Source organism: Heptranchias perlo, unplaced genomic scaffold (genome assembly GCF_035084215.1).
Source record: "Heptranchias perlo isolate sHepPer1 unplaced genomic scaffold, sHepPer1.hap1 HAP1_SCAFFOLD_55, whole genome shotgun sequence".
Lineage (NCBI taxonomy): Eukaryota > Metazoa > Chordata > Chondrichthyes > Hexanchiformes > Hexanchidae > Heptranchias > Heptranchias perlo.
This window is the reverse complement of record NW_027139570.1, coordinates 4,038,070-4,048,284: the sequence shown is the minus strand read 5'-3', so window position 1 is coordinate 4,048,284 and position 10,215 is coordinate 4,038,070. Positions and strand designations below refer to the sequence as shown.

At 48.3% G+C, this 10,215-nt stretch overlaps 1 pseudogene; it reads right to left on the bottom strand.

The window, feature by feature from the left end:
* Window positions 1-3,982: 3,982 nt before the first annotated feature.
* LOC137315438 (NACHT, LRR and PYD domains-containing protein 3-like) lies at window positions 3,983-8,439 on the bottom strand (annotated as a pseudogene).
* Window positions 8,440-10,215: the final 1,776 nt, after the last annotated feature.

Here is a 10,215-nt window from a genome sequence, read left to right as displayed (position 1 = left end):
TATAAAGACTGCCACTCTGCGATCACTCTGAGGTGACTGCATGCAATCTGGGGTCACTGTGGTATCACTGGGGACACGCTGTGAGGCACTTTCCGCCATTTCGTCCCAGATGGCTGCCGTACTTGCCACCATTTTGTCCAATATGGACGCCGAACTTACCGCCATTTGTCCCAGATGTCGCCTTGCTGGCCGTCTGTTGTAGTTGTTCTGGTCGTGTTCTAAATATAAAAGCTGTCACTCTGTGATCACACTGTGGTGCCCATTGCCTCCCTGAGAGTGGAGCGGCCGAGGCCTCCCCCAGAGGGGACCGACCGAGTCCTCCTCCAAAAGCTGCACCCAAACAGGGACCACGTGAGTTCAGTCTGTTTATTGCCCTGGGGTCTAATTTCCTCTCTGGGCCCTGGTTTTGGGGCCTCCGTTTAACATGTTCCTGTTCGATTGTGACCGTTGTGATTTAACCAGGTTAAAGCCTGGGGTTAAAGTAGCCCGGCCTGCAATGTTATACAAACACGTTAACCCAGAGTGAGACAAACAGGGGCCGAGAGGAGATTAACGTCGGAAACGTGAACCCCTGTACGGGCTTCGAGGGTTTGTTATATTTTCAAAATGATGCTTGTGTTTCGGGGAGATGCGACAACTTTGAGGGGACAGAGCGACCATTTGAGGGGCTTTGATGGAGTAAATACGCAGAAACTGTTTCCAGTGGCAGGGGTCTCGGGAACCAGAGGACACAGATTCAAAATAATTGTCAAAAGAGCCAGAGGTGAGATGAGGAAGGATTACTTTTTATGCAGCGAGTTGTAATGATCTGCAATTCACTGCCTGAGAGGGAGGTGGAAGCAGATTCAATAGTAACTTTCAAAAGGGAATTAGATAATTCCTGGAAAAGGAAAACTGTTTTGGCTACGGGGAAAGATCAGGATAATTGGACTATTTGGTGAGCTTTTCAAAAGGGCCGACACCTGCACGATGGGCCGAATGGCTTCCTTTTGTGATGGATCATTCTGTGATTTTGCTGCGGGTTCACGTCAGCCATTTTGCGGCAGGTGCATGGCGGCCATTTTGTGTGCATGTCTGAATGCCATTTTGTGGGGTCTTTTGCTCAAAGTCCGACTCACCATTTTGTGTAAACTTCATATCGAGTCTCCCAAGTCAGGCTCCTCCCCGCTCCACGCACCCACCCACACACGCAGGGTTCACTAGACCAAACAGTCACGTCTGCGGTGCCGTTTGGAGGAGGAGGGATGTAATTTCAAGGATCCTTTAGTCAATATTTTAAAACACTCACACCATTTAAAATAATAACGAGACCAGGCCTGAGCTGAAGTAAGTGGTGGAGTTTTATTGACACAGCACACAGACAACAACTTACATTTATATTGCACCTTTATTGTAGTAAAACGTCACAGGGCGCTTCACAGAAGCGAATCATGTGACACCGAGCAACACAAGGAGGTAATCGGACAAGTGACCAAAAGCTTGGGGAAAGAGATAGTTTTTAACAAGCGTCTTAAAGGCGGAGAGGTTCAGGGAGGGAATTCCAGAGATTGGGGCCGAGACAGCTAAAGGCACGGCCACCAATGATCGAGCAATGGCAATGGGGGATGTGCAAGAGGCCAGAATTGGAGGAACGCAGAGATTTTGGAGGGTTGCAGGGACACTTGTTACAGATACCGACTCCTCACTGGGAGCGATACACACTGTACAGAGGGACATTTTTACCCTGGGCACTTCCTGTCTGTACATTGACCCAGTGTCCCACTGCAGCCCAGTCTGAGCCCCATGCTGGGCCCTTCCTCTCTGTACATTGATCCAGTGTCCCACTGCAGCCCAGACTGAGCCCCACACTGGGCCCTTCCTGTCTGTACATTGATCCAGTGTCCCACTGCAGCCCAGACTGAGCCCCATCCTGGGCCCTTCCTGTCTGTACATTGAACCAGTGTCCCACTGCAGCCCAGACTGAGCCCAATCCTGGGCCCTTCCTCTCTGTACATTGACCCAGTGTCCCACTGCAGCCCATACTGAGCTCCACCCTGGGCACTTCCTGTCTGTACATTGACCCAGTGTCCCACTACAGCCCATACTGAGCTCCACCCTGGGCCCTTCCTGTCTGTACATTGACACAGTGTCCCACTGCAGCCCAGACTGAGCCCCACCCTGGGCCCTTCCTGTCTGTACATTGACCCAGTGTCCCACTGCAGCCCAGACTGAGCCCCACCCTGGGCCCTTCCTGTCTGTACATTGACCCAGTGTCCCACTGCAGCCCAGACTGAGCCCCACCCTGGGCCCTTCATGTCTGTACATTGACCCAGTGTCCCACTGCAGCCCAGACTGAGCCCCACCCTGGGCCTTTCCTGACTGTACATTGACCCAGTGTCCTATTGCAGCCCAGACTGAGCCCCACCCTGGGCCCTTCCTGTCTGTACATTGACCCAGTGTCCCACTGCAGCCCAGACTGAGCCCCACCCTGGCCCTTCCTGTCTGTACATTGACCCAGTGTCCCACTGCAGCCCAGACTTAGCCCCACCCTGGGCCCTTCCTCTCTGTACATTGACCCAGTGTCCCACTGCAGCCCAGACTGAGCCCCACCCTGCGCCCTTCCTCTCTGTACATTGACCCAGTGTCCCACTGCAGCCCAGACTGAGCCCCACCCATGGCCATTCCTGTCTGTGCATTGACCCAGTTTCCCACTGCAGCCCAGATTGAGCCCCACCCTGGGCCCTTCCTGTCTGTACATTGACCCAGTGTCCCACTGCAGCCCAGACTGAGCCCCACCCTGGGCCCTTCCTGTCTGTACATTGACCCAGTGTCCCACTGCAGCCCAGACTGAGCCCCACCCTGGACCCTTCCTGTCTGTACATTGACCCAGTGCCCCACTGCAGCCCAGACTGAGCCCCACTCTGGGCCCTTCCTGTCTGTACATTGACCCAGTGTCCCACTGCAGCACAGACTGAGCCCCACCCTGGGCCCTTCCTGTCTGTACATTGACCCAGTGTCCCACTGCAGCCCAGACTGAGCTCCACCCTGGGCCCTTCCTGTCTGTACATTGACCCAGTGTCTCACGGCAGCACAGACTGAGCCCCACCCTGGGCCCTTCCTGTCTGTACATTGACCCAGTGTCCCACTGCAGCCCAGACTGAGCCCCACCCTGGGCCCTTCCTGTCTGTACATTGACCCAGTGTCCCACTGCAGCCCAGACTGAGCCCCACCCTGGGCCCTTCCTGTCTGTACATTGACCCAGTGTCCCACTGCAGCCCAGACTGATCCCCACCCTGGGCCCTTCCTGTCTGTACATTGACCCACTGCAGCCCAGACTGAGCCCCACCCTGGGCCCTTCCTGTCTGTACATTGACCCAGTGTCCCACTGCAGCCCAGACCGAGCCCCACCCTGGGCCCTTCCTGTCTGTACATTGACCCAGTGTCCCACTGCAGCCCAGACTGAGCCCCACCCTGGGCCCCTCCTATCTGTACATTGAACCAGTGTCCCACTGCAGCCCAGACTGAGCCCCACCCTGGGCCCTTCCTGTCTGTGCATTGACCCAGTGTCCCACTGCAGCCCAGACTGAGCCCCACCCTGGGCCCTTCCTGTCTGTCCATTGACCCAGTGCCCCATTGGGGACCATCCAGTCCCGGATATCCGGCAGAATCAGCGCTGGGGGACCGGGTGACTGAGTCTCGTGACCCTGTCGCTGGGCCTCTGACGTCACAATGGGAGACGACGCTCGCTCAGCTCGAGCTGGAAACCGTTAAAGGGCCGTTCGGATTTAAACCTGGAGCGCGGCCGGTTAAAGGGGAGGGACAGAGAATCGGCCAAAAATGTTCATATAATGAGACCAGTAATGGTTATAAATTGAAATGTTCAGATAATGAGACCAGGAATGGTTATAAATTGAAATGTTCATATAATGAGACCGGGAATGGTTATAAATTGAAATGTTCATATAATGAGACCAGGAATGGTTATAAATTGAAATGTTCATATAATGAGACCAGGAATGGTTATAAATTGAAATGTTCATATAATGAGACCAGGAATGGTTATAAATTGAAATGATCATATAATGAGTCCAGGAATGGTTATAAATTGAAATGTTCATATAATGAGACCAGGAATGGTTATAAATTGAAATGTTCATATAATGAGACCAGGAATGGTTATAAATTGAAATGTTCACACTCCCACACTCAGTCCTGGTCTGGATTCCCGCAGTGACTCCAGGTGTCTCTTTCCGTTTGAACTGAACTGATTCGCCCTCAGCCTGAAACAGATTAAAGATTAAACAGAAAATAAACAGATTGAACAACAGTGTAAATAACAGGGAGACTGGGGTTAATATTTCAATAATAATTACAGACTAACATTACCCATAAAACGGACAGAATCCCATTGATATTTTATTTATTAGATTGAACTTTGACACAAACACTCACCAGATCCGCTCCAGACTCCTGCGGGTCAGTATGAGGGAGCGGAGAGCGGGGACAGATCGGTCTGTGAAGGAGTTTGATCCCAGGGACAGATCCGTCAGTGACCGGTTTGTGCTGAGAGCGGAGGAGAGATCCTCAGCACAAGAATCTGTGAGATCGACACCATCCAGACTGGGGATCGGAGAGAGTGAAATAACAGGAATCAGGGTAAATCCCCAGTGATTATTAATAACACCATTACTGATACTAACAATAATGTACAGTTTTTATTCATAACTATATTACTGATACTAATAATGTACAGTGTCAGACATCCAGTTATTATAAACACATTCTCACACAGTCTGATACTTACTCCAGTTTCTGTATTTTACAGTCCGGGTTCCTCAGAGCCTCAGACAGTAGTTTCACTCCTGAATCTCCCAGTTTATTATTACTCAGGTTCAGAACCATCAGTGACCGGTTTGTACTGAGAGCGGAGGAGAGATCCTCGCTGCAAGAACCTGTGAGATCGTTAGCCCATAGACTGGGGATCAAATTGAGAGAAATAATAGTAAATCTCCAGTGTTTATTAATAACTCTATTGCTGATACCAATCGTAATGTACAGTGTTAGACATCCAGTTAATATAAACACAATCTCACACAGTCTGATACTTACTCCAAGTCCTGTATTTTACAGTCCGGGTTCCTCAGAGCCGCAGACAGTATTTTCACTCCTGAATCTCCCAGTTTATTATTACTCAGGTCCAGACCAGTCAGTGACCGGTTTGTACTGAGAGCGGAGGACAGATCCAAGGTACAAGAAGCTGTGAGTCCGTTTTCCCATAACCTGGAGATCAGAGAGAGACAGAGACAGAGAAAGAAATAACAGCAATCAGAGAAGTTTCTCAGTGTTTATTTGTATTATTATTTTTTATACTGACATTAATGCAGGGTGTTCATCATCCAGTTATTATAAACACAATCTCACACAGTCTGATACTTACCCCAATGTCTGTATTTTACAGTCCGGGTTCCTCAGAGCCGCAGACAGTAGTTTCACTCCTGAATCTCCCAGTTTATTGCATCCCAGTCTAAACACAAACAATTGTAAACAATTTTACAACACCAAGTTATAGTCCAGCAATTTTATTTTAAATTCACAAGCTTTCGGAGGCTTCCCCCTTCGTCAGGTGAACGATGTGAAACCCCAGTCCATCACCGGCATCTCCACATCATAAACACAAACAGACAGAGAGTGAGAAACAAACTGAATCCAATCCCCGATCTGACACAATTTATCTCTGATATTACAGGAAACACTGAAAAATCTTCAAGAAATTAATAACCAGATTTCCCTGTCACTGACAATGAATCTCACTCTGTCCAACTCCCCATATATTCAGTAAATGTATTTATTAAATAAAGTGCTGTCTGTGTGAAGCCTTTAAATGTCCCTCAGTCCGGTCTCATTCCCTGATGATCAGAATTACCCTCCTGGAGGTCAGTGACCGGTCCCGTCATGTTTGGTGAAACCTGTCTCATTTCTGCTGGTGGTAATTTCCCAGATTTATGGGAATGGAGCGATTTTCTCCGAATTAAAAGATAAAGCGATGATTACCTCTCCTTTATGCAATATTATATTAATGTCGAAAATATCTCGGAGTGAGTTATATTGTGAAACAGCGCTAACGGCTGCTGTAAAATCCGTGCCCCAGGATTTTATGTGACAAGTAGAGTTTATTCTGTCCAGTTACAAGTCTTAAATGTCCCTTTACTCCTAGTTTATAGGGGAGGGGAGTCTCTCTCTCTTTATTCCCATTGAACTGGCTCTACATTTATTTCAGGTGTGACGGCTCGACAGTTTTTGGGGAATTTTTCTGAAGTTCCCTCCCCGAGCGGGGATTCACACACAGGGACCAGATTATGGGAAATTCCCGGGTTCACTGCCTTTGGTTAACCCAGGAGCATCCCGCTTTGTGTGAGGCCCCACCGCTGGCCGTGTGTGTCTGCACTCCTGGGCTAATACCCCACAACCCGTTAGATTTGAACATTTTTACCGGCAGATTTTAGTTCCCAAATCCCACTGAAGTGCCGGCCTGGATTAATGAGCGAGGTGCCTGAATCCACGACCTTCTGACTCAGAGGCATGAGTGCTGCCAGCTGGGTGAAGAGACGGTGGATGTATTGGAGAGTGTGAAGGGCTGTGTCATTGATGAGTTAAGATAACGGACCGTCGTCCTGCGGGGAAAGCTCAGCTCGCCCACTGGCGGTTGACTGCCCGAAAGCTGTGTTTTGCTCTTTGTTACTGAATGTTTGGTGTTTCTGCTTCCCTCTCCTACTCACGTTGACAGTCCGGTGACTGTCACTTGCCCCCACACCTCGGGAAGAGGGTGGGATGCTCCGACACACGGACTGCTGCAGTTAATGTCAGTCTATGTGTAAGTAACAGTGAGAAGGAGCCTCTTCAATGGACGTATCTCAGGAAGTGAGAAAAACAACAATAAATATAATTTATTACAATTAAATTATCAGACTCTTTCAGTGACCTGTATTTACTGATCCGATAAAGACTGTGAAATCCCGACATGTTCACAAGGATCCATTTTAGATTCTCCAGTCCTTAGGGAATTACCAACCGATCCTCTTACCATTTGTCATATTTGTGTTAAATCTGCTTCTCTCTAGTTTAACTGAACTGTGTGTTTCCCTTCATTCAGGAGCAAAAATACAATCCGTGACTGTTCGACAATTGGCCGAACAGTTAGAGACAAATAAACAGTTACCTCAACACCTGGCATTTGTGCAGTACGGGTCCCAGCCGCTGGAGTCCTTCACACTGAATGGAGCAGCTCCCCAGATTGAGGTGTTTTATTGTATCACAGAGTCCAATGACATGAGACAGGACCGCACAGTCAATCGGGGTCAGTCGCAATCCACTAAAATTAAGTGTTTCCACAGATCCAACTGTGGCCCGAGCAAGTGCTTTATTCTGAGACTCAAACAGGTAGTGGAATGTGTTCAGGAGGTCCCTTTTACCAGTTTCACTCTGTGTTTCCAATCTGTCCGTCAACCTTCTCCTTCACCCAGTCAATCACTCCGCAGATTGTTTGATGAAGAAATGGACCAAGAAACTCCTCCAGGGGCCGAGCTGACTGTGAGGAGGAGAGACCAACAACAAAACGGAGAAATATCTCAAATCGCCCATCTTCCTTGCTGTGGGCTTCACTGAGGAGTTTCCGGATGTCCCCTCGATCTGGAGTCAGGAATTGTGCGAGTGCGGCCACAAACTCTTGGATGGTGAGGTGCGGGAATGTGTAAACCACACTCTGGGCAGAATCATCTCTCTCCAAAAGTTCCATCATGAACCCAGACAGGAACTGGGAAGGTTGCAGATTGTACTTGATCAAATCTTCATTTCTAAACACAATCTTCTTCGCGGAGATTCCAGTGAAGGCCATCTCACCGATCTTCAGTAACACATCACGGGGGGATTCAATCTCTCGGCCATGGTTTTTCAGAATGTTGTAAATATAGTAGGAATATAGTTGGGTGATGGTGCTGGGAACTCGCTGCTGTTTCCTGTCTCTTTGTGTGAAGAAGGGACCCAGTGACAGACCGAGGATCCAGCAGTAGGAAGGGTTGTAACACATGGTGTGCAGGATCTTGTTCTCCTCCACATGTTTGAAAACAGCTGCTGCCACCGCCTGATCTTCAAAAAAATTGTTGAAATATTCCTTCCGTTCCTCACCATCAAATCCCAGGATTTCAGCCCAGATATTGATCTCAGCCTTTTCCAATAAATGTAATGCAGTGGGGCGGCTGGTCACTAGCACTGAACATCCTGGGAGCAGCTTGTGCTGTATTAAACTGTACACAATGTCAGAAACTTCACACCAGTCTTCAGGATTTGTGAAGATGTACTGAGGTTCTGTATTTCTCCGATTATCAGCAAAATCGATACTGTCCTTGAATTCATCTAAACCATCGAATATAAACAGTAATCTCTCTGGGTTCTTCCAGAGCTCTCCCAGAATATTCCCAAAGTAAGGATACAGATCCAGTATCAGATTCCTCAGGTTTATTCTACAGTTAATAGCGTTCAAATCCCGGAATTTAAAACTGAAAACAAATTGAAAGTGTGGGTATATTTTCCCAGTGGCCCAGTCATAAACAATCTTTTGAACCATTGTTGTTTTTCCAATCCCCGCGACTCCGCTCACTGCTGCTGAACTCCCAGATTTGGATTTTCTCTGGGTAAAACTGCTCTGGAACAGTTGATCAGTTCGGATTTTTTCCAGTTCTCTCCGGAGATGTTTCTCTCTCCACTCTTCATGGTCTCGGCCTCTTGCCAGCAGTTCATGTTCTACAAGTGTCCGATCTCGAACAGTAGAAATGTCCGTTAGCTCAGTGTATAGATTGACCAGCTGGAAAATCTTCACCTTCTCCTTTATTAGGATCGTGTTCACTCTCAGTGTTTCAGTTTGGTCCCGGAGTGTTTCCTTGTGTTTCTGTTGAACATCTTCAATTAGAACAGACAGAAAGTGATTCTCAATGTGAGTTGTATTGGCATAAAAACAAATTCTCAATCTCACTTTCCTATTTAGTAAAATGTTCCGAGATTTAATTCACAGCTTCAATAGAGGTGCAAGCAGGAAATTAAACTCAGTTACTGAAAACCTCGCTTGAAAGTGAATAATGGCGGAGAAAAGTTTCAAATCCTCACTTGATTCTGATATTTACTGAACATGGAGATTTATATGAAAGTGATATTCTCCCTCTGATGATTAATACTATGAGCCCTACCCTGTACCATGGACATCTCATTACAAATCCAAACGTGATTCTGTTACACGAAATTGAGGTTCCAGTGTAATAATTTATGAAACCGTCAGTGATGCTGACCCTCTGCGGAAATGGGAAATAGGGTATTGTGTGCATTGGGAGAGGGACAGACTTTGAATGGACAGAATCCTACTTTTATTGTATCAGACCTCGGGCAGGTTATCTGAGATATTGTGTGCATTGGGAGAGGGACAGACTGTGAATGGACAGAAGTTCCACTGTTATTGTATCAGACCTCGGGCAGGTTATCTGGGATATTGTGAGCACTGGGAGAGGGACAGACTGTGAATGGACTGAAGTTCCACTGTTACTGTATCAGACCTCAGGCAGGTTATCTGGGATTTTTTTTTAATATTCGTTCACGGGATGTGGGCGTCGCTGGCAAGGCCGGCAATTATTGCCCATCCCTAATTGCCCTCGAGAAGGTGGTGGTGAGCCGCCTTCTTGAACCGCTGCAGTCCGTGTGGTGACGGTTCTCCCACAGTGCTGTTAGGAAGGGAGTTCCAGGATTTTGACCCAGCGACGATGAAGGAACGGCGATATATTTCCAAGTCGGGATGGTGTGTGACTTGGAGGGGAACGTGCAGGTGGTGTTGTTCCCATGCGCCTGCTGCCCTTGTCCTTCTAGGTGGTAGAGGTCGCGGGTTTGGTAGGTGCTGTCGAAGAAGCCTTGGCGAGTTGCTGCAGTGCATCGTGTGGATGGTGCACACTGCAGCCACAGTGCGCCGGTGGTGAAGGGAGTGAATGTTTAGGGTGGTGGATGGGGTGCCAATCAAGCGGGCTGCTTTATCTTGGATGCTGTCGAGCTTCTTGAGTGTTGTTGGAGCTGCACTCATCCAGGCAAGTGGAGAGTATTCCATCACACTCCTGACTTGTGCCTTGTAGATGGTGGAAAGGCTTTGGGGAGTCAGGAGGTGAGTCACTCGCCGCAGAATACCCAGCCTCTGACCTGCTCTCGTAG